Here is a 23,761-nt window from a genome sequence, read left to right on the forward strand (position 1 = left end):
TATTTAATTTTTTTGTTTGTTTTTTTTGCAAGTTGCTTGGGTATCAGGAGTCTTCAGAAAGCGTCAACCTTTGCTGTCAATACCATTAACTGACCTGAACTGCTTTCCGCCAGGGGAAGCTGTGAGGATGAAAATCATCCAAAAGTTGTTTAGCACTCTAAGAATATGACTGTCACTTGTTTCCCTAGTGACACATTTTCCATAATCACTCATGTTTGCTCTATCCAGTTTCCATTTGGTCACTGATTGACTCTGGGCCTCCCTTTGCACCATAATCACCAAATAATTTACCTCTCTGTTATTAAGGGACAGATAATCGAAAGGAAAATAAATCCCAATCTCAGCTCTGTTAAGCTTGAACACTGCAATCAAATGTTCAAGTTGTTTTGTGAGGCAGCAAGTAAGTAAGTCAACAAGAAGATAACACTCCTTATGTGCCACTTATTTGTGTGTTTACGTTTGTGCCTCCATCGCCTGTTTCTGTATGCATGGTGCAGCTTAACAATGCTCAATAACTGTAGCTGTATTTTCTAGGGCAGGGCCATATATACCATAAATCAACAACTGCAATGTTCATTTAAATCTGCATAAATCATAATCGATGACTGACCGTCAAAAATATTTGTTTATGCCAATTAATTCGAACCTGCATCATAAATTCAAACTAGCTTAAAATGAGTTATAGAGAGATTTCATGACGCAACAAGGCACAGTAGGTGTGTAATGTAACAGTTACACAGTAAAATAATGCAGCACTACAGAATGTAACAGAATGCTACATGTATAAAATGAGCAAATTAAAGCTTAGCATAATGATAAATAAATCATAACAAGAGCAGACTATAGTGTAGTATAAGGATAGCTTAGCACACCATCATATAAGAAGTATAACATGAAGCAGGGATACCATACCACAGATTACCAAAACACAACATTGCTTAATTAAATGTTGTGAAACATTAAGTGATTTAATGTTACTTAATCTAACATAACGTGCAATAACATTTAATAATGTAGCAAACAGCAAAGGATTGTCATGTGCTTATCTTAAAACATTTGTAGCATTTGCTTTGAGAAAGTGTACAAAAACATGATATGATACTGGTTATGCAGACCAATCGGACTATTTATTTGTTCTCATGTTACTGTTTTGTGTAATGACCCATGTTCAGAAAAGAAAAAAGATCACACTAAACATGATCCACATCTTTCTGCCTAGCTGGGTCTTCTGCAGGTCCTTGTGGCCAAACATCTCTCCATTGTCTAAACCCACTAGTCCAGAGGTCTGGAAACATCTACAACACAGAGAGCTATTCTTGACCTCAGTCTGGATAATAAACTCATTTAGAGCCACAAATGTTACGTTGTCTTGATACATTTCTTCTAGGAAGTTGGTCATTCATAAAAAAATGTTTAAAAATCATTTGAATACATTTTCTTCTGGGCTGTGTCATTGAAGACGGTCCACACAGCCACATGCAGCTCTGGAGCCGCAGGTTGCACACCCCTGCAGTAGTCCTTGCAGGGTCATAGAGGCTCACGTCTATCTCCACCTGTCATTGGACGAGAGGCAGGGTACATCCTGGACAAGTCATCATCCATCACAGAGTGCATAATGCAAAATAAAGTAGCAAATTTTTAAGTAATGTAAAATACAGCAGCAAAACAGAATGCAATATAAGCTAATGTCTTATATAATCTAAGAAAGTGGCACAAGGTTAAGTAGAGCAACATAAAGTGAAATAACATAATGTGATGTATCTTATGTTTAATTAATGTAAATATAGCGATATTTATACAGGAGCACAAAGTTGCACAGCATTACATAATGCAACATAAGGTGGAGTTACATTTGCAGCACAACAAAGTGACAGCAAAGTATGACGTGTAATAGAAACAAAAACTTACACAAGGTGACAAAGTGGCATTAGGCTAAAAATGTGACATAACTTTCAATAACATTACTAGTGAAGCATAAAGCGATGCTACATCAACAGAATGTTACGTTATCATGTGTGTTACTGTGTGCTGGGTTACACTCTGTGAAAATGTGATAATAACACTGCCTTTAATATAATTTACACCACCCAACTAGAATGAATAGGTTTTCTTCTTTTTCTTTCATTTTTTGAAAGCATTGCTAAAGTAGATACACTTTTCAGCAGAAAGGTCTGTATTATAGTTCTGCTTCTGTGCTGCTCAGCAATTCTGTCCGGACTTTCAAAAAATTTGCATTTCAGTTCAGTGCAGAAAGTAAGATCATAGAAAAAAAAAAGAATGTAAGCCTGTGGGAAATATTTCTTAAGCTCCAAAGCTTACCACTTTGATTTGTTTCATGTATTTTCTGGTTCGGTGTAGAACTGGGACATACAATATGCAAAACTCTGAAGTGTGTGTCTGATTAACTGGCATGATAGTTTGTTTAATCATTGCCGTGTGCTCTATCAATCATGGCTTGTTTCCTGCCTAACACTGGCCATGCTAATCAAGCCACAGGATGATTAACGCATGATGAGTGTTTAGTCAACCACACAAAATGAGCAGGTGTATTAAGCGCAATGCCTCACTATTGTTTACCCCATCAGACACGTGTAGCTCAAATTCTAATCAACAGAAACAAACCAAACAGGGGAGAAGAAAAGGCCAGATCAATCCCATTTTGCACCAACCCGACCTAGTGCTAACAACAGGGCACCAAGGCACTTGTGCTAACTGAGTAATCCCATCTCTGACCCCATTACAGCAAAAGCAAACAACATTTCCAACTTGCCTGTAAAGTCAATCTCCACAGAAAGGCTCATCCAAAAGAAAAGGAGTGTAATGAGAGGAAGGTCTGCTATCTGCTGGATTTGACTGATAGCAATCTTATACATAGGAGTGTATTGCTAAAACAGGTTTTGATTAATATGGTGGTACATCTCACTTTAGGATGTCCATGTTAGTCTCTGTTATGGATTCAACAGGACAAGTTTGTACTGTGCAGTAAAATCTCCAGGAATGTTCTAATTGTCTCAAAACAATTACAATATGGATTCAATATAGTGTGTAATAAAATAATGTGATTTCACTGGAGAATCACATTGAGCCCAAAGGCAGAGTCCTCAATAAAGTGTAATAGTAAAAAAAGAAAAAACAAACTTGTGTGCAAGTGTGTGCAATCACTGTAGTTTTGTTCCAGCCTCTTTCCCACTTACTTTGAGATGACCACATCACTGAGATCTGACAACTTCTGCCACAGCTCCAGGCAAAAATATGAAATCCCTTCTGTACTCTCTGAGGATATTTGGTTATTTGTTTTACTCTGTAGTTTAATACAGATGTGACACAAAATGGTTTGTGTAAATGTTTAATACAGATGTGACACAAAATGGTTTGTTTAAATGCTAAACAAGTTGGCTTTTGCAAACATACCTGGAAAGTATTCAGGGACATTTTTATTGACTATGGAAAATCTTTTTCAGAAAAATATGAAATCACCTTGTATTTTGCATTTATAAAACAGAAAAAAAATGCAAATTGAGTACACTGCAGTTAAAAGAGAATGCTTGTTGGCCATGAGTCTGGCATGGAGGGGTTATCATCTAACCCCTCCATGCCAGAGGGGTTAACATTCCCCTCTGGCATGGAGGATGTATTTTTGTACATGTGCTTGTTAAGTACTTTCTCTAGTCCCCAAAGCGCTTTACACTACATTCAGGCATTTTTCAATTCATGCAATGATGGTGATAAGCTACATTGCAGTCATACCATCACTAGACCCTCTGACCACTACCATCAGGCAAGGCCTAATGACGCAAAGTCACAACTGGACAAACTCCTACATCCTGAGTGCTCTTGCTGGGGTTGAAAAATATGTGAGGGTTAGGAGGCTGGTGGCACTTGCAGAGACCTTCTGGTTCCTGCAGTCCTGGCTGGTCCAAGGTGTCTCTGCCTGGGAATAAGTTGGGCTCTAATTGGAATCCCTCTCTCTTGACCTCACTGACTAACACCCCAGGCAGGATAGCAGTGTACTCTCCCTTTCTTGAATCCTTGAAACTGTGAAACTGTGGCTGGTTAGGAGATCTGGAGGGATATTCCCTGCTTGGTGCTGGGTGAGTCTTGCTGTTAGAGGCTTTATGGGCTTGGCCTGCACTGTGGGATATAGCAGTGGGGCTGAGTTTGAGGGTTTTGGACTAGGGAAAGCCCGGTGTTTGTTTGCCTGGGGAACTATTGATCCTTTGCTGAGCTGATGACCTACCTCTATATATGGAGTATGGATGCTCTGAGGTAGTGCTTTTTGTCTGTCTAAATGGGCCTGCAGAGGCCTTCAGGAGCAGTGTCCTTTCCTGCTGTACCACGCTGAGATTTGAAGACTTTCTATTCTTCTCACCTTTCTGACAACTTTGCACCTCCATGTAATAAATTCTCACTCAACACTCACACGCAAACACACACACACACATACTCGCTTCCTTTCTATCTTCACAAGGACTTTGCATTGACTTCCATTCATTTTTTTAAATTAATTTGTATAGCCTAACCCTGACTCTTACCATTAACTTAACTATTACCAGTATATACCTAACCGTAAACCTAACGTAAAGTCAATTCATATCTTAGTCCTAAATGTAACTCCTAACGTCAAAACAACACTTCTTCTTATAGAGGCCAGGCTTTAGGCCCCACAATAGCAAGTTTGTCACAAGTATATGTTACTAAAATGGTCCTTACAATGTATACCAGGCCACACACACATACACAGATAATGCAAATGGTTGAAGGTCATACAGGATGCAGGTTTCTATTACGTCAACATAGCGTGTCTGCTTTGATGACCAATGTAGTCTTGATTTAATAAAGTCAATCACAATTAGAATACCACAATCAGCCATCTCCATAGGGTATGCCTGAAGTGCCAAGGCAGGACACACGAAAAAAAAAAAACTAAACAAAAGGAGAGTGTATGCAGACCTCAATGAGCCGTTGCTCCTGGCTGATTGACAGGAAACATGGCCCCAACAAGACAGCTGCAATATGAAAAAATAGAAAGGAGTATGACACAGAAGGCATATCCTTTACAGATTTCTTTTTTCAATTGCTTAAGCACAATTTCAATAACAAGGCTAAGCTTCCCTCGATTAGCAACAACAACACCTCACATTATTTGCAAAATGAAACACTTCAGTGAAAGCTAAACAATTTCTTACAAAAACCTTATTTTCTTATCAAAACATGCAACACATTCATGATGTGATTTGATTATGATGGATTCAGTTCAACATCCCTTGTAGCATTTTCAAAGCAAACGGGTAAAAATACATTCATTTAGACTTCATGACATCAGTTGTGGAGACCAATAGAGCAATGCATTTCTCTTTATGTGAGTTTTTTGTAATTATCCGAGGCCAGAAAACAAAAACAATCACACTAAACACACAAGCCAGGCAGAGAAATCTGCATTTCTCTGCCTGGCTGGGTCAAGCTGCAGGGCCTCGTCAACATCACAGGCTATGTTGCCATTAGCAAGGCAACGTGGGAAGAACACTCTGAGTGACAAATCCATCCCTGTATTGATGTCACATCAATTTGTTCACAGGCATTGCCTGGATGAACAGCATCTGGATATACAGCCAGATATCATACACCTTTCACCGCCATGCTGAGAAGAACTCCTTTAATGGGGGTTTGCGAGGGAAGGTGGTGGATGGTGTAGAACAGTAAGTTGCAGTTGTTGAAACTGTTGAGCTTCAGCAAAAAGGCAAAATGACACGTTTCTTTACCACAGTGTGTCAAATATTTTCAGTTGTCTTTTTAAAGTGTTTGTTAGCCTGTTTAGTGTGTCCCTAGTTATTCACCTTAGTGTGTGCACTCCTGGATGCTTTGTTTATTCGGCCGTGTTGAAGGTCTGTTAATTTGAAAGTTTTTACCTTGATATTGCAAAGAAGTAACATTATGATCAGTTTCAGTGCTAAAGGTATATGAGTGTCTAGTATTTTGTAAAAAAGTGTGACGTTTGACCCATATTGCAGAAGATAATCACTGGACAATTTGCAACTTTGCATACGCGTCTGATTTTTTTTTTAGTTTATAATTTTAAAAATGTTTTACATGAAACCAAACTCTTGAAGATGGTGCCTGGTTTGCATGGAAATGACTCAGTATTATGTAGCACCTATGACAAGAACTGTTCAACCTTCTGTCTACTTTGACGTTGCCCAACCCAAAGCCCATCTATATCCTTCAAGTTTGGTGCATTTGTCTGTAATGAAATGAAGTACAAAAACTCAAAACAGGCAAATTTTAGCATTTATATAAATCTTGTATGTGTTTCACAAATTTGTTGTCGCATTTGAAATTTGTTCAGCATCTCCAACTTGTGTCTCACAACTGTTTTTCTCTGCATGCATACAAACATGAAAAATTTATGTGAATGAACATTTAGTATTGAGTCATTTTCAGTGTTTGCTTTTGCACGGTCATGAGGAAGCATACTGCCATAATCAGAGGTGAGTAATCATCAAAAAGAAGCACTGACTAAAACAAATAATAATAAATAAACTGCAATTTATGACAGCTTGCCAAATAGTCTCAGACTGTGATGAATGTGTAAAAGATCAACTGTATGATTAGAAGAGTGTATTTAATTCATAGGTGACTTTCAAAACAACATAATATGAAAGCCAGTGTGAAAGCAAATAATACAGTACTTAAAATATAAAATGAGAAGATAACATTTTAGCAAGAATGACATTTTCACCATTAATATCTTCAGCTGAGATTTAAAGGTGAAAAGAGTTTCAGAGATAAGGTTATTAACCAATAAGGTTATTTTAGGCACAGAGGGCAGGGTGGCTGAAAGCTACAGTATGTCTCTATGATAACCAGTTTGTAAACAGCAACAGGAAGATGAATGGAAAATAAAGACCTCAGTGTGCGGTCGGTAGTGTTGATGTGCAAGAGATCAGAAAGATACCGAGGAGTGATTTGATTAATGGGCTTAATAGCTAGAAGCAGAGTTTTGCAATCACTACAAAATTTAGCCGATAGGCCATGAAGCTGTTGAACAACAGAAGTAATATGATTAATGGAGGAGTTCTGCTAATAATATGTTTGGCAGAGTTCTGAACCTACTGAGGTTTATGAATAGGTTTGTACAGGGGACCAAAAAGAAGAGAATGTCAAAAGTTTGGATGTGATATCTCCCGGGCATAGACCAGAACAGCGTTATTTGGGATAAGCAATGAGTGTTGAAGATTGAAAAATTTTTACCTGTTCTGTGATGCTTATGTGATTTGAAATTATAGGGTGCTGTCAAGAAAGACACCCAGCTTCTTAGCCACAGGGGAAAGACAAACTATTGAGTGGTCAATGCTAATTTTAAAAAAACATGAAGTGTTTCAAGTGTTAATAAAATGTCACATCTTTTGTTGCTGTTAAGTTTCAATTAAGTATTGGAGTTGAACTCTTGCTAGAAACAGATGGGAACAAGAATAAAGATTTTTTTGGTTGAAACATTTACCTGTGGAATATCTCACCAACTGGAAGAAGACAGATGATAAAACATATACTGGTGCTAGTGATAGAGCCCTGCAGTACACCAGATGTGACTGACTTGTAGTCCAGCAGTCATTAGGGTTCATCTAGGATATCTTTACAATCGTCAAAAGGCAGCATGTGCTGACAACCTTGCATCATCCCTGTCTCTACTTCTTTTCCCCTACATGCTAGGATCAACGTACAGAGAAAAATTAAGGTAAAATTGAATTTATTTTATAGAACCACAAAAACACTGGGGTAAAGTAAAAACTCCATACAGAAAGACTCTGGATCTGGATTTCAAGTCAGCATATTCTTACCTGCAATTGTTTCATTGTAGGCTTAAGATAGAAATGAAACATATTTTTGATTAACCCATTGATAACCATGGGAGACAAAATTTGACAGAGAGCTAGTTTAATCAAGTTTCTTGACTGACAATGTAAACAGAAATTCAATTTTAATTTGTTTTTTAAATCTGCTACAATATACATCTGATTTATATTAATTAGTTAATATATTGCAAAGTAAAATAGTAGAGAGCAATTTTAACCAATTCTGGTACAAAATCCACAGTAGTTGTTCAAATCTTCAAGATCATGTGGTTTGTCAAGAAAATCCGAGCTCATCCCACTTCCCCATGCTGGAGATTTTAGTTTAACAGTAATAATAAATAAAGTTATCTTTAAAATGAATCACTCAAGTGACATCAAGGCCCAACAGTAGACTTAAGTGTCAATAAAATAAATCTAGTTGTGTGTGTTGTTTTTGTCTCATGCAAACTTTGCTTTAATTCTACTTTTTTCTATCTAATCATAAGAAATCATAGTCAGTCAGAGAGAGTCATTAAACAGGAAAAGCAGGTTTCCTGGAAAAAGAGGAAGTTTCCAGCCTGCAGATTTATAAAAATAGCTGAGACTATTTTAAAGCATGAAAGTTTTAAAAAATTAAATCTAAACGTTTTGAGTAATTTGATAAGATTCAAAGTAAAATACTTATATTAATATTGATTTACTTGTAATAATACTTACACTTATATTTGTGAGAACACTTATAAGAAAAACAAGCAAATGTAACTTTGGTATCAAATAATTAGAATAATAGATTATTCTTGGTTTCTTTTCAGAAAACATCTGTAATAACTCACATTAAGATTATAATAAGAATAATTAATAAGTTATGGTTATAAAATTATAAATGAATGCTAAATCAGAGAAGCTAAAGAAAATAAATGTGATATAAATGTGATTTTGACATTGAACTTGAAATGGTGTAAAAGGTTGTAAAACTGCAATTAAACATCACTGATATGTTGGAGGTAGATGGTAGGTGAAAGGTGACAGGAAGGGAAAAAGGGGAACTAACAGGAGAGCAGAGATGAACAGCACCTTATATGGAAACAGGAGGTTGAGCAGCCCTGAGACATTGGCACAGACATCATGACATGATGTCTCTTAAGACAGTGACGGATATGAGATCATCTGTCTAAGCAGACAGATGAACCCTATATAAGGTGGGTGCAAAAGAGGAACCGTTCGTTGGATCCTCCGGGCAGCTTCGAGCCAAGATCGAGATGGACAAAGAACTCTGCAGCTGAAGAAGAGCCGGGGCCACGGAGCCGGAGACTGTCCTGCACATGGAGACCAACCCGTCTGGCCCACAATCTGTGGCTTCGAATCGCACTTCTCTCATCGGCTGGGTTCTGACCCCAAAGACAAAGATGAAGACAAAGACAAGGAAGAAGAACTGGTGCCTTTTTTCCTGCCAGCACCAAGTCCTGTGTGACCTCAGCATCCATGCGGAGAAGAAGCTCATCGGACCTGCGGAGATCCTGGCCTTCGCCGATCAACATCTTCCTCCTGCTGCCACACCTTCTTCGTCGTCGTGCCAGGTCTGGGGTTCGAGGCGCCAAACTCCGTCCGTCTCGCTCTAAGGTTCCTTTTTTAGTACTCAGTATCAGCAGTAGGGAAAGATAGACTAGATGATTGATTTTACTTATTTGATTATTTCTGCTACTGAATTAAGCTGTACTGACCCTTGCAAAAATGCCTTACTAATAAAATATTTAGCATAAAGAAAATCTAAAAGATGTTGTGGACATTCAGTTAATGAGTCACCTTAAAGTTCTTTGATGGTTGTAAAATAGCTGTGATGTTTGATTCTGGAGAGGAAAAAGTGGAAAATGTTTTTAGGTTGCTGGTAGCCCATATTTAAAACATCATCCTTGGGACTCGCCCGAGTTACTAAAACCTACCTGGTTCAATAACAAATGCAAGTTGTAAAATAGAGAACGAGCGACCGTTAACAGGTGTGCTCTGTGAAACTAGTTGGCTGTAGGCTGCTCAGTCTGGCTAATTCACAGGGGGAAGAAGGGTGGGACACCTGGATGTAGGCCGTCAGATAACCAGGCGAATCGTTTCTCGAAACCAGCTTAAACAGAGTTTACTTCAGTTCTGGACAGGGTAAATCCCAGCAGATTTAGGAAACTCAACGGACCCGTTAGACGGAGAGCTGGTAGCACATCTCCCCTCTCAGAAGAGGAAGTACGAGAGTGAGAGAGTAGAGACAGAAAGGAGGGGGGGGGTGTTGCGCAACAACATTGACATGTTCCATAAAAAATGGAAAATTAAAAAAATAATCCACAAGCTTTGTCATTAACTTTTCTTCCCACTTACAAACTCTTGGGTGTGAGAATGTACTGTATATTTTCTGCATGGCAAATTTCACGAGGGACTTTTTGCAAATTGTCACAAAACTAGCTTCAGAGATGTGATGTCAGTTTCCATGATCATCAACGTGTGTGAGAACCAACCACACCAACCAACCTTGCACAATAAGGACAACCATATTCTAGGCGACAGAAAGGTCAAGTTCTGCTTTTAAATTTGTGCATGTGCTAAACTTGAAGAGCTGAAGTACACAAATACTAATAATTTGGACAACAAAGATCTAAATTGATCTTGTTAAGTTAACAATTAAGGAAAGAAGAACTCAGAGAGGATGCTGGATTTTTCTCCAAACTAATCTACTTACATGAACATAAATTGTCCTTTTAATGCAAAAAGATTTGATTCATTTTTCTTAAAGTTTAGAAAGTGAGGAGGAACATTACTGACATAAATGGATGACTCGGGGACTCTCGTCATTAAATGATTAACTTGCCTTCCTCCACAGACTTACAGCTGCTGAGGGTTGCGGTGTATTTTATGAAAAATGTGATGAGTCATATTGCTAGCTCATGCACACCCACACACACTTGTATTACTGTTGCCACCATTAACGCTGGTTATCTTTTTAAATAGGAATTTGAAAAATATTGGTTGTATTATCAATGTGTTTTCTGAAATACACCACATAATATGCTACCAACAAATTTAAATTGAGAATTTATGCCTCAGTGCCATTGATAAACAGAATGATCTGACAGACTTTTAGCAATTCAACATACTGTTATTATACATTTACATAAAAATACACAAGAACAACACTAATTTGGAGATTTGCATCATGGCTGACTGCATCACTATCACTCATAGTATCACACATACAGAGACTGAAGTGTTTGCCCATTCGTCTTTGCAAAAGAGCTCAAACTCAATCACATCGAGTCAGGACAATTTGTAAAAAGCAGCTTCTACTGATTCTGAATTTCTGTGCTTTGACTGAAAATTATACCACATGAGAGAGTTTTTATCCACACCGTTCAATTTAAGTTCTGCTTGTATGTTTCAAAAAGCAATTTTTGGCCTTCACAGGATTGCCCTGCACAAACTGTTCATAATTTAAAATAACTTATTTCATTGTCATTGTTTGGCCATCTGTAAAGAAAAGAAGTCATATTACTTTCTTAGTTGAAAACATAAAACAAACTGATAGCTGGGCAAGGCACAGTCCCACTTATTCCCAAAAAGAATAAAGATCCCCTCCTCTGTGAGTCCTGTTTCTCTTAATGAATTAAAAGTGAAATGCTAAGTACCGTCAAAGAAGGTCTCTGAGCTCTCCTATTATATTATCAAATAGAATTTGTTCAGGGAAAGCCTCTGTGCTCTAACAAGATTTTTAACATATTAAACGTTCAGAGTCCAGTATACCTGAAGTTGTCACAGCCGTGAGAACAGATTGGGGCTTTGATGAGATGAAATAGGGACATCCTCTTATTGATTTACCTTTATTTCCTGGACCAAATTGTCATATAATACCCCTTGACAATCATTAGGCACACTTAACGAGATACCATTTAATTAAATTTTTCTGTAATTTGGAACAACAGAGAAATTTCTCCCATCCCCACTGGGAATGATCAGGTAATGGTTTTTAAGTGTCTGTACCAACCAAACTTGTTTTTAGAACCAAATGCTCTGACTTGCAAACATGACTTTTATTCAACCACCACAGCCCAGTCAGCAACAGCTGCTGGAGAATGTGGTTAGCATTATTTCAACATCTCCAATGATAACGTGGCATTTTATCCAGTTCCCCTGTCATGATTTTGAGGTTCTTCTGTCAGTGTTTTGGCGTGTTGGTTGGTGTAATTGCAATTGGAGTTTTAATAAAATGTTTCTATCTTTGTGGCTGTTATACAAGCTCATTTGTCTTGGTTTACAACGTCTCACTGCTGTCATTCATCTATAATCAGTATTTTGCTGATTACAGACAAATCAGTATTTTTACTTTACTTTAGTGTATACTACTCTGGTTTCTCTCAGTTCATTGTCAGATCTCTTTTTCACTCAATGATAAATGTGAATTTTTTTTAAAGTGAATTTAATCATTTAATCATTAATTTTTTAACATGTATTTGCATTAAAGATACACAAGTTGTCTGCCACACATCCAAAACTTGCAGGACTCGGGCCCTCCGGGACTACGATGGTTTCTCCTAGGCTAGGTGTTTAAAGATTAATTAACTCATTATATTTTGCTTCGATTGTGATATATTGCCATTTCCCAATATGAACCATAAAAAATGAAAGAGGTTACATGCGGCTTTACAATCAATTATCTTTCATCGTCTTAAATTAGTTTTACATGGTAAGTGAAACAGACCAAGACATATGCCGAACTGCTGGGTTTATCCACAGTAAGACTTTTGCAACTATGATGCGGGGGGGGAGACATCTTCAAGGCATTGATGCAATGTGTGGTCACCTTTGAGAGAACAGGGCCAACCAAATGGATAATATTGGATCTGGAATACCGAATGACCACATAACTGAGATTTTAGGATTGCATACAAACTCTTGAATGTTTTGATCAGTGCTTGTTTTTCTGAAATCTTCCATCCTCATTTTATTCTGCCCCAGCGACCTCACGTTTTTTTTTTCCATTTCAGATTCTGTAAAAACGCAGCTGGGTCATTCAAAGCATTACACTTGTTATTCTCATCTCTTCATGCTTCATGCTTAATGACTTCATTATACTTCAGAGATTACACTTTTTTGGACAAGCTTCATTGTATTTCTCCCAGGCATCTTTTTTTCTTTTTCTTTTTTTTGCCAAGCCTTGTCACTAGATAACCTTGGTATGTTAAATGGAGCAGCTACAACTCCTTCCCAGTACACTGTGACAGCATCTTTTATTATTGCTTGTCTTCTGTCTTCAAAGATATCAGAGTAATATTCAAGAGCAATTTAACCCTGGGATTAGGCTTCGCTGCCACGTTATTAGCATACAGCTGCAGAATGGGAATTAGCTGTTAGTGTTGTGTAACCTCATATAGTGTGATGTTTTCCAACAATTCTTTGTTCTTTCAACAGGACAACCTACTGCAGGTTTATCACTAACATAAATTATTGTTTAAGCTGGAGACAAAAATGCTTCAAAGATGCAAGAAATTTGATCAAATTTGGGCTTTGTTCAAACTTTACAATTGTGGACTGTCGAATTGTCAGGAGCTAAGCAATCCATCCATCCTGCACTGAAAACAATTCAACTTTGAGCCAATAAATATAATACACTTCACATACAATGATCAAGAAGCCCCAAATATACCCCCTACTTCTGCAGCACACTCATCAATATACTTTGGAAGAATATTTTGTAAGTCTTATAGAGATCAACAAAACACAGGTAGCAGGAAAACCCTTGGCCCATTTAATAATTCCAACATTTCTAAGAAGGTAACAATCTGGTCCAGTCAGGAAAGCACAAAAGCCATGCTGCTTCCCCAGAATCCAAAACTTAGCTGAAAGTCCACCGACTGGAGATTCAATCCCTTCCAGCACTTTTCAACCTTCCTTTCCGACCCTTTCCTTTAAACTGACAAAGATGATAATCCCTAATTATTTTTATATTAACTAGTGTTATTGAGCCATTCCTCAAACCGAAGGTTGAACAATTACTGGTTGCAGATGCTGATATTAGAAAGTCAGGGAATACTGTGGCAAATTTCTCACATTGATTTGTGCAGTTGTTGGGGGTTTTTTTAACATTTTTTGTGGGTTATAATTTTTTGATTTGGCCTAGAGCTTTTTTTTTTCTTTTTTTTTTACTTCTGTAACATTTTAGCTCATTATGTGGCTCTGATTCCCAACTTTACCTGTCCGATTGCAGCGATTAAACTTCAAATTCTCCAAAAATGACTTGGTTAAATGCTCAAATAAGGAATTGTATAATTATTATTACTTAAGGAATGTTCAAATATTTGCTCTGCCTCTCACACAGCCTTAGGAGCAAGAATAACGTCCGAGCCACCTGCTATGAGACCCGCTGCAGCATGGAGCTCATTTCTCACCAAAATGTAAGACACGGGAAATGCTGATGTGCTGGTCTGTGTATCTGGTTGCCAAAGAATGTCAAAGCAAGTATGAAGTAGTGCTTTTATACCTTACTGTAAACACGGTTATTCTTTCATTTTAATAAAAGAATCTATGAACTGATTTAGTATTTTATCACCATCAATGGGTTTTTTAATTAATGTCTTTATTATCAACTTAAAATAGCTTTAACTACAGTTTACATGTACATGGATAAATATTGAAAATGCTGACAATAAAATTGCTTTAAATAACCTGCCATGCTTTTTCTTTTGATACAAAACTAATAAAATGAAATGTACCGGTAATCTAATAAAAACTACAACCAATATAAAATAAAAATCAATTACAGACCCTAAAGATTAAGCCTGTTAATTGTAATTTGTTACTCCACAAGTTTTAAAAAAAGGGCATTTATAACATTTTACATCTGGTCATTCCAATCTCTGTGATTCATTTCATTCATTCATTTCATTAACATGCATTTTTGTTGGCAAAAATATCCAGAAATCTGTGCATTGCTCAAGGAGTTTAAAGCAGCTACAAAAATTACAAATGTCTGTATTAAATGTCTGAATATGAATTTCCCAAACAAAAATGCCATGTGAGTGCTCCAAAACAAAATTTTCATCTAAACACAAATTCTTAGGATGCTGCAAAACCACCACTTCCTACAAATTAAAAAAAATAAAATTAAATCAAAAAGTAAGAAAAAAATTAAACCCACATTTCAAGGACATCTGTCATGTCAAACAGGTGGGTGTCTCGGAGAAACTCTGTTCACTGGTTTTATAATTCAGCGCTTCATCATCATATACTTTACAGTCCCTTATTATAATAATATACACTGTCATGCTGTGCATGTTGTGGTGGAGTTGGGAGGTTCCACAGAAAAAAGCACTGAACAAAATTGGAATAAAAACACGTAGAAAAACTAAAAACATCCTACTCGAGTGCAGTAGTTGTCCATAACTACACAACTTTGATACTGCATTGTAACATCTTTTGTGATGTCAGTGAAGTATATATTATGGAAGTTGGTCATTGTAATGCTATATCTTATCATGGCAAGGAATCATTCATCCATCTATTCCCGATTAGCTATTCTTATTTCATCCTGCTTAAGAATTTTTAGGGAAGTTCACAATTTTTGACCCAATGCTTTGTTACAACTATCCAACCTCTTGCCAAAAAGGCTAAATATAGCTTTTGTATTAAAAAAAAAAACACACCTTTTTTCCATCTGTGAGCAGAGCGTGGCACTGAAGAAAGAAAGGAAAATGTGTTACTCACTCCAGCTGAAAGTGGTAATTATGTTAAGGTTCACCGATGCATAAAGGGCAATTTACTTCAAGGTGTAATTCATCCAGGGCAACATTTTAAGCACAGAACATAGACCAGTAGTCTGCTAGACTAAGCACTTACCTCAGGATCTATTCTTTATCATCAGATTGTAAATCAAGAATGATTCTTACATTTATGTCCATATTAATCAGTCTGTCCAGGATGTGAACAAGCAGAGTTCCTCTCCACATGAAATGTCATTATTTTTATTTTCCCAGAACATACACTCAGGATTCCTTGTTATTGGCAATGTTGACGTGTCAAAATAAAAATCCATAAAGCTCTCTTGACAGTGCATTAAAGTGGACACATCCTTGTGATTGATAAGATGTGCAGCTGACAGATTCCCAGTGATTGTTTATCACGGTGGATCCTGGCAATGACTGGGTTTTTATTGCTGTCTGCACCCAGCAGTATTTCAACATTGTATCTCACTCCTCAGAGTCATCAGCAAGCAGATTCCCAGAGTCTGTACCCCTCAAAGTGAGCAGCTGTAGTTTGTGGCATATCATCTCCGCTGTGTTTACCTGAGCCGCCGCCGCCTCCTCAGATTGTTTTCACTCGTAGGTATGTTGCAGAGACAGAGAAAGTAAAGATTTTTGCACCGGATGATTTTTGGGTAATTATTCATTTGCATCCAGATGATCTTCCTCAGGATCTCTACAGGTTTGCAAGAACTCTTGGTGGAACACAAACTATTTGCCATGTTGGGAACTGGCAAGCAGCATCGAGACAGTTGCTTCGTGTGTGATTTTTGGTCATCATCAGAGTCAGTCATTATTTTAAAATTGCTTCTGGATGCTGGACACTGGACTGAAGATGCTCATCAGCTTTTCCTCCACTGAGATCACAGTGAGGTGTGAGGAGAAAGTGACTGACGGCAGCCAGAACTGAACGATTTTGCTGGTGACATCCGTCCACCAAAAATCACCGTCACAGCAACCAAGCTTTGCTTTCACTCACTGTATTTCCTGCAACTTGTGAGAAATTTTATGCTTTCAGTGACCCGTGCTTTTTGCAGCGCAGCAAAAACAAGGCATGGTCAAGCGCACAGAGAAAGCCCTGCTATGTTTCCTCTTTCACCCACTTTATCGCCTGAAGAACATTTCTGTTAATCAGCACAGCTAATTGGCATTAATATTCCCTAAGATGAAGTAATTTCTACTGTACACGTTGCGATATTCTCACAAACCTGGCCAGAAGATAAAATAAAGTCCTTTGGGAGGAATGAGTTCTGCTTGCATGAGCTGAGGACAAGAAAAAAGAAATACATTTCAACATGACATCAGCTGACTTATTATCAGCTGTGTGGTAAGTGGTAGGAAGAGTTGACTGAATGACACTTCTGCTGTTACATTCACTAAAGAGTGATTCAAACCATGTGAATTTATTAACATCAATGCATGAAAACATGATTTTTTTTTTTCTCACACAGGCACATTAGCTAATTTCCTTTGAATCACATGGACCCGGTGAGCTCCTGATAATGTCGTTTCTCCCCATGTCATTAATATTAAAAGGTCATTTCCACTACTTTTTATAGAGTTTTGTCTGTTGATGTGACAGATTCAATTTTCTCATTTGCCACAGGAAACCTAGGTTATTATTTTACTGGCCAATGACATCTTTATAACACAGCAACATGGCATTTCCACCCTTTGAACTCACTCACATTTTGCAACTTCCGCCGACTTTATTAGAATTTTAGACGATCACAAATAGCAGAGCTAGAGAAAGCCTCTACGTCTAATTTCTGCAACACTAGTGTCAGTTTCTGCAAATTCATAGTTGTTTCTTTTTTGGTACAATAATGTTAAACTACATGGCAATAGTAGGACCCTTTGTTCAAACAGGTCTCCATGCTTTTGGTTATACGTGAGCTTTTTAAAAGAATCATAATTAGTGGAGCTACGGTAGTTTCTGGGTCTAAACTGAGTCTCTCGCTTGTATTTTCTTGCATGATGGCAAAGAAACAAATATATTGTTGTTTTCAAAACTGTAAAGTTACAAACAACTGAAGGTTCTACTCTGCACTTCATAAACTATACTTTGTTTTTCTTTAGGCAATGATGCAGAATTCACTGTATCCAATGTCTTTGCCAGTATTTTTATTTAATTTATATTAAAATCTAACGAATGTCTTGTGTTTTATTGCTATGTTTTCCATTTTTCCATTTTTTACACAGCAGTTGCAAATAGATTACATTCCTGATTACATTGTCAATGTCAGATTACATTCTTGGATTGCAATGCTCAAAACGAGCTAAAAAAATAGACTTACTGTATTCTCCTTACATTCAAACATACTCCATTTATATTTGTAAAAAAAAATGGTTTAAAATATAACAAGGACATGTAAGAATCCCATGTCTTCCCAGATTCCCTTTACATTCCTTGTTTTACCATCTTTTATCTTTGTACTAGCAACAGTTGGACCATATATGTTTATGTAAATCAAAAGCATGAAATACACTGAGGCTTTCAGATATGTTTGATTCAGGCACTTTAGAGGGTGCCTGATATTGTGACTCAGTACAGCTTTGAAATGCATTATGTTTCATTATGTGGCTGCCTCCACAGTCTTCACCTTCCCCTTAGCTTGAATCCCACTTGGAAAGCTAGAAATTAGGGCACAGGCTCCCAAGACATTTTTGGAAGGAAGAAAAAAAATACAAGGTTTCTAGAATAGTGCCATGTATTGTGAATGACAAGTGCTTCGCTCTGGTTGGTGGTCTGCAGCTAATTGCATTTCAGTCAGTAAAAAAAAGGTGGGGGGCGGGGGAAGAAAGAAACAAAGGAAGAAAAAGAAACACTTTTGTCTCCTTGGGGAAAGAGAGAACAGATCTGGAATTGGAAGTGAAATGATAAAAAGGAAGGAAAGGTCAGACAGAAAGAGTGGACACCATCTTTGTTTGTTTCCAGGAAAATTAGCGTGTTTTCTTCAGGAGGGATTTTTGTAGTACAACTAATCTGTGACCTCTAGACCACATTGAAACTTAATGCAACTCATATCAACTTGATAAGGAGCTCATCTTATATAATCAAATCATACACTATTCAAGGTACATTAGTTGTCCAGGCACACTTAAAAGCCTTACTGAATTGATCTTTGTTCTGAAGCCAACAAGATGTTCTGCAAAGACGACAGGCTTTATCACCGGATCTGGCAGGTGGAACTCGAAGGACATTCAGGGTAGAATAGAAACATCCTTTATCCTACAGTGAGAAAAGTTTGGTGTAACAGCAGCAAAGTGACACATCAAGGCATACAGGTTCACACAAAGTTAAAGATATAAACATATATATAAAAAAACAAAGTTAAGTATAATATGCTATACAGTAAAGACAAAATTATACCATAAAATACTGTGAAGTTATCAAAAAAAGCATACCTTAATCTGAAAGGAATGTGCAACTGAGAAGGATTTTTTTTTGTAAGGATGCTTTTCTTCAGTAGGAATAGTAATGTTAATTAAAGCTGCCCAATGGAGCTAAATACACGTCAATCTAGGAATAAATACTGTTTGTGGCTGCAAAATACACAAGATTGTGCTAGAGGTTTAATTTTTAGCAGTGCAATGATCCTATATACAGTCAGTGTATTTAACTGAATGGTCAGATAGGTCCAAAGTCCAGATTGAAATGTAATTGAGAAATCTGTGGAAAGATGTAAAGATTTGTCTTCACAGAAACTCACCATTCAGTCTGAATGAGCTTGAGCCATTTAGTAAAGCAAGGCCAACATTTTAGTCTGTAGACTAAAACATGCTTTTAGTCTATATTTTAATGAGCTTGTAGAAATGCACAAAAATATATAAGGTCCAAATAATAGAACAAAGTTAGTACTTATATTGTGGCAAAATGTGGAAAAATACTTTTACAAGACACTATAAACAACTTTGACAAGTCCTGCCATGCAACTTTTTTTTGTTCACTGCGATTATGTAGCTTTTCTTTCACCTCTGAAGGGAAGTCAAAGTGAATAGCCTCCATCAAAGACTGTTATTAGCCTCACAAGGCTGTTACCTTTAGTCTCCCCCACATTGGCGCTGCTGTGGAAGGAAGAGTGATGCCAATATAACTCAGCAGACTCATATCCTGGTCGCAAGGCTGCGAGGTCCTTCTTAGGCAGGGGGAAGCCTGAGACGACATCACGCAGCTCCATGGACAGCTGTCAGGATGAGTCAGGTGAATGTGGGCAGACTGAAAGTCGCTGTGTTCCTTATGTCAGGGAACGAAATCTTCCTGCACTGATGCAGCTTCCAATCCAGTCAATGTCAAAGTATGAGTAACCGCTTTGACAGGAAACCATAACACACAGTAACTCCCATCTGTAGAAACAATAGATGACAACGCAATTGTGAAAGATGCTCAACTGTGGCTAATCGTGAGTATTTTCCCTTATCAGTATGCAGCAGTTCCAGGACTACCATTAGATAAGATACCGTGCATCCGGAATAGAATTGTAAAGCGAATCTATAGCTTACGATTTTTGCTGTCATCATAAATGTGATTCTTGTACATTTCAAACAAATATGTAAATCCAACAAAGCAGATTCAGAGACGATCTATGTTTCTATTTTCAATTTTCTTGTGCCACACACACCAAGATATTTGCATGTACTCAATTATATATTCAGCGTGTGACAAACATGTGCACCTCCTCATAATGAGGTGGAATTATTTATAGCATGCTGTGCTCTTATCATTTGTCGGGCCCAACAGGTACAAAAAAGATGAAGTTCAAGGACTCCCAAACTTGCCCTCCCAGCAAGCTGTTACTTGGGCAAACATTCATCATTCAAGCACACAATTACACGGCACCTAATCCGTCTTCTCTCCAGAGTATTAATTGGATAAACAAATCTTAGTTGCGCCATGTGTAAAGCAGTCTCCTCTGTTCCTTGCAGAAATAAATCCTGCACACTAAACAGTTTTGATGATGTTGCTCCATCTCCCAGTACAGCATTCTAAAAGCATAGAAACTATATAGTGAATTAATAAGTCGGGCTTTCTCATCATCCTGAAGTCGTCTATATAACAGAGATACTATCTGACCCCAACATACTCTAGTTTAAGACAAAGTTTCTGTTATCTGCTATGTATTTATTTTCCCAAGTCCAAATACTGTGAAACTAATCATTTGTTTCAGCAGTACACAGTGAGAGGTGCAAGACAAGCAGTGCTGTGTTACTCTCTGCTCCATTGTAATCTTTATGTACCTTGAGGACAATAATCGGCCCAGTTGAAACCACAATGTTGGCAAAAATTGCTCTTCAGAGGCATAAGAGGTGAAAAGTCACGGTGCAGAGACAGTGCAGTTTGTCAATGGAAAGTTTGCCAAAAACAGCAAAGCAGAGGGTTATGCTTGGGTGTGTTTGTGAGAGCTGTGAGCATGTTTAAATGGGGAAAGTGAAGTTTAAAGAGTGGCCTCTGGCCCCTCCAGATAATCTATTTATGTCAGTCACACTTCATTAGGCCCAAACCAAAAATATTTGACTCTTGAATATCTTTATCACGTCTCTATGTTATCAGTCAGTGCCGGGACAACAAGATAAAAGTGTATTTCTTGCTTACAGATCATGACTTCAATGGGTTTTCATGACCTTGAAGCTGTGAAAGCGTTATTTTATTAAGCTTTTTTTGTTCCATTGGTGACATTTCTGATCACTTATGTGGGATACTAGGATGTTTCAGTAATCCAATAAAATGTGACAGACTGCTGCGTTTTCTTAACATGTTCACCCTGTGCAGCATCAGTGCAGCAGGATCCGTCTCTGGAGGCTGTTGTTGTTGTTGTTTGAAACCGCTAACCCTTGAACCGACTGACTTAAAAGAGCGCAAACAAACACACAAAAGGGGATGATTGAAAAATACTTCTGGTAAAATTCTAAGGCCAAGCAAGGTTAACTCAGCAACTGTGTCAGAGACAGTTTCTTGTCAAAGGAACAGTTGGGAAACATGTGTGAAATATATTTTTAAAGATTACTGTCACATATGGTTTGTATTAATTTCAAAGATAGTTGCTTTACAAAGCGATTCATGCCGACTGAAAATTTCTTTGTTTACAAATGTCATATTCTTTCATGATGTCTAGGCTTATGTTACCAACATGTCTAAAAATATACTTTCACTGTAAACTGGGACATCCTGCCCTGTGTTTGACTGGCGACCTGACCATGGTGTACCCCTCCTCTCGCCTGTTGGCCGCTGGAGATAGGCACATCTGCCATGCTAACAAACCTGAGCATTCCCAACAGGTTCTGGTAGCTGCAGTGTAGCAGAGAGCAGGGGTGGAAGGAAAGAGAAAGGAGAGCACCCTCTGTCAATCACACGGAGGGTGATTGACAGCACTAAGACCCGCCTCCTAGCTCTGACTGGTTGTTTCTAATTAGCGCTGGAAGCACTGGGAGAAGCCAGATTAGCTCAATATGTCACAGATTATCTGTGTCATACTGTTGACAGAGTTTTAACAAATTTACACAATACAAGCTTTAACAAATAGACAGTTAGTTATATGTTACCAACTTCAATTTTTCTAGACATCTAGACATCAATTTAAACCCAGCACCTTGATTAGGTAAAAAACAGGGATTTAAATGATACTGAATGTGGAAGGGTTGTAGGAGCCAAATGCTAGTTTGAGTATTTCAGAAACTCCTCATCCAATAGGACTTTCATCTAGAATTATCACTCCTAAATGTCTTGTTGATTTCAGCGGTCAAAAGAAATAACTGGCTAGAAAGAAACAGTGGCTCAATCAGCTAGTCCTTGCAATCAAGGTATGTGGAATACCATTTCTGGATTCACAGCACATCAAACTTTCAAGTAGAAAGGTGATGGCAGCATAAGATGTTCTCCCTTGTACTAATGGTTTGGTCTGACAGTGATGTTATAATGGTGTAGGGAATTTTCTGTACTTCTCTTCCCATCAACTGAGCCCTAAAAGCTTTGGCATGAAATTACCAAAACTATAAAAGTATGAAATGTTGAAAACTGCTCCAACTGCTCCAAGTCCTTAAATTTGCTGGTTATTTTGCTTTTTCCAAAAATGACAAATCAAATTTGTCCTTTTCTTATCTAGTTATTTATAACAAGAAAACACACAGAAAATAGATAAAGGGAAATACTTTTACACACACACATAAAAAAAACACAGTCGCCTGTGTTCTTGGTGAATTTATGGTCTAAATTCAAGTTTCAAGTCTCCCTCAGTACAGCTAGATCATTTTGTGTAACCATACTCCCGAGAATCAGAAATAAACACTAAGGCTGGTTTTACCAATCAGTCAGACTTTATTGTAACCCTTTAAAGTGGATCTTTGGGCCCATTGTTAAAAGAGCACAATTTTCTGTTAAAAATTGATTGGACCGTTTACTGAGGCAATTGCCCCACCTCTTCCCCCAGTAAAAATGTTCTGGAGATGTGTATGGCTTCCCAGATTGAAGTTTGTACAGGGAGTTCTCAGAATTCTCTCCTCCGCACTTCTATTTTGAGAACTATATGATAAAGCAAAGGTCAGTGTGTTGTCATGTTTCTAGCTGCTGGTGCTTTTAAACTGTACATGACAGATAATTAGTTCGTGACTTTCACATAAAAAAAGTCCTTAATATATATTTAGTATCGCCAGTGTTAAATGTATCATGAGTGCCATAGTTCCAGAATATTCCGTGTGGTAATAATAATAATAAGAGACGGAGAACGTTATTCAAGCTCTCACGGTTCTTAATGTTTTGATTTTTCTGTCATTATGGGGATAATGAATGAATCATTTTCCTAAGAAATGATTTCCCAACACAATCTGACAACATTCCATAGAACACTATGAACATTTCCAGCGCCTAAAAAAAAAACTCACACTCTCTCACCCATTTCAGTTAAATTGAAATGTCATTTAATTTGACATTTCAACTCCCTTTTAAATTCTCTTGTAAACAGATTAAACTGCTCGACTTAGTCCTCGCTCGGTTTTACGTAAGCACTAATTAAACCATATATGGCTACGTACGGTGAGGGCCACGCCCAGAACACCTCCACGTTCCTCGGGCCTGCTGTGGCGTGTGGTCGCGCTCCCTTCCCTGCCAGGAAGTTCAGGAACTCGGTCACCGCCCCGCGGCCTCCCTCCCCCCAACTCAGCCCCCGCCGA

At 37.8% G+C, this 23,761-nt stretch overlaps 1 long non-coding RNA gene across 1 annotated transcript; it reads right to left on the minus strand.

Moving 5' to 3' along the window:
* Positions 1 to 907: 907 nt before the first annotated feature.
* LOC114138865 (uncharacterized) lies at positions 908 to 23,736 on the minus strand. Its single transcript, XR_003594334.1, has 3 exons — positions 23,624 to 23,736; positions 18,713 to 18,830; positions 908 to 1,553 (listed from the first exon to the last, which is right to left on the minus strand). It is a non-coding gene; the product is annotated as an uncharacterized LOC114138865 (long non-coding RNA).
* Positions 23,737 to 23,761: the final 25 nt, after the last annotated feature.

The sequence above is a fragment of the Xiphophorus couchianus genome, chromosome 23 (genome assembly GCF_001444195.1).
Source record: "Xiphophorus couchianus chromosome 23, X_couchianus-1.0, whole genome shotgun sequence".
Classification (NCBI taxonomy): domain Eukaryota; kingdom Metazoa; phylum Chordata; class Actinopteri; order Cyprinodontiformes; family Poeciliidae; genus Xiphophorus; species Xiphophorus couchianus.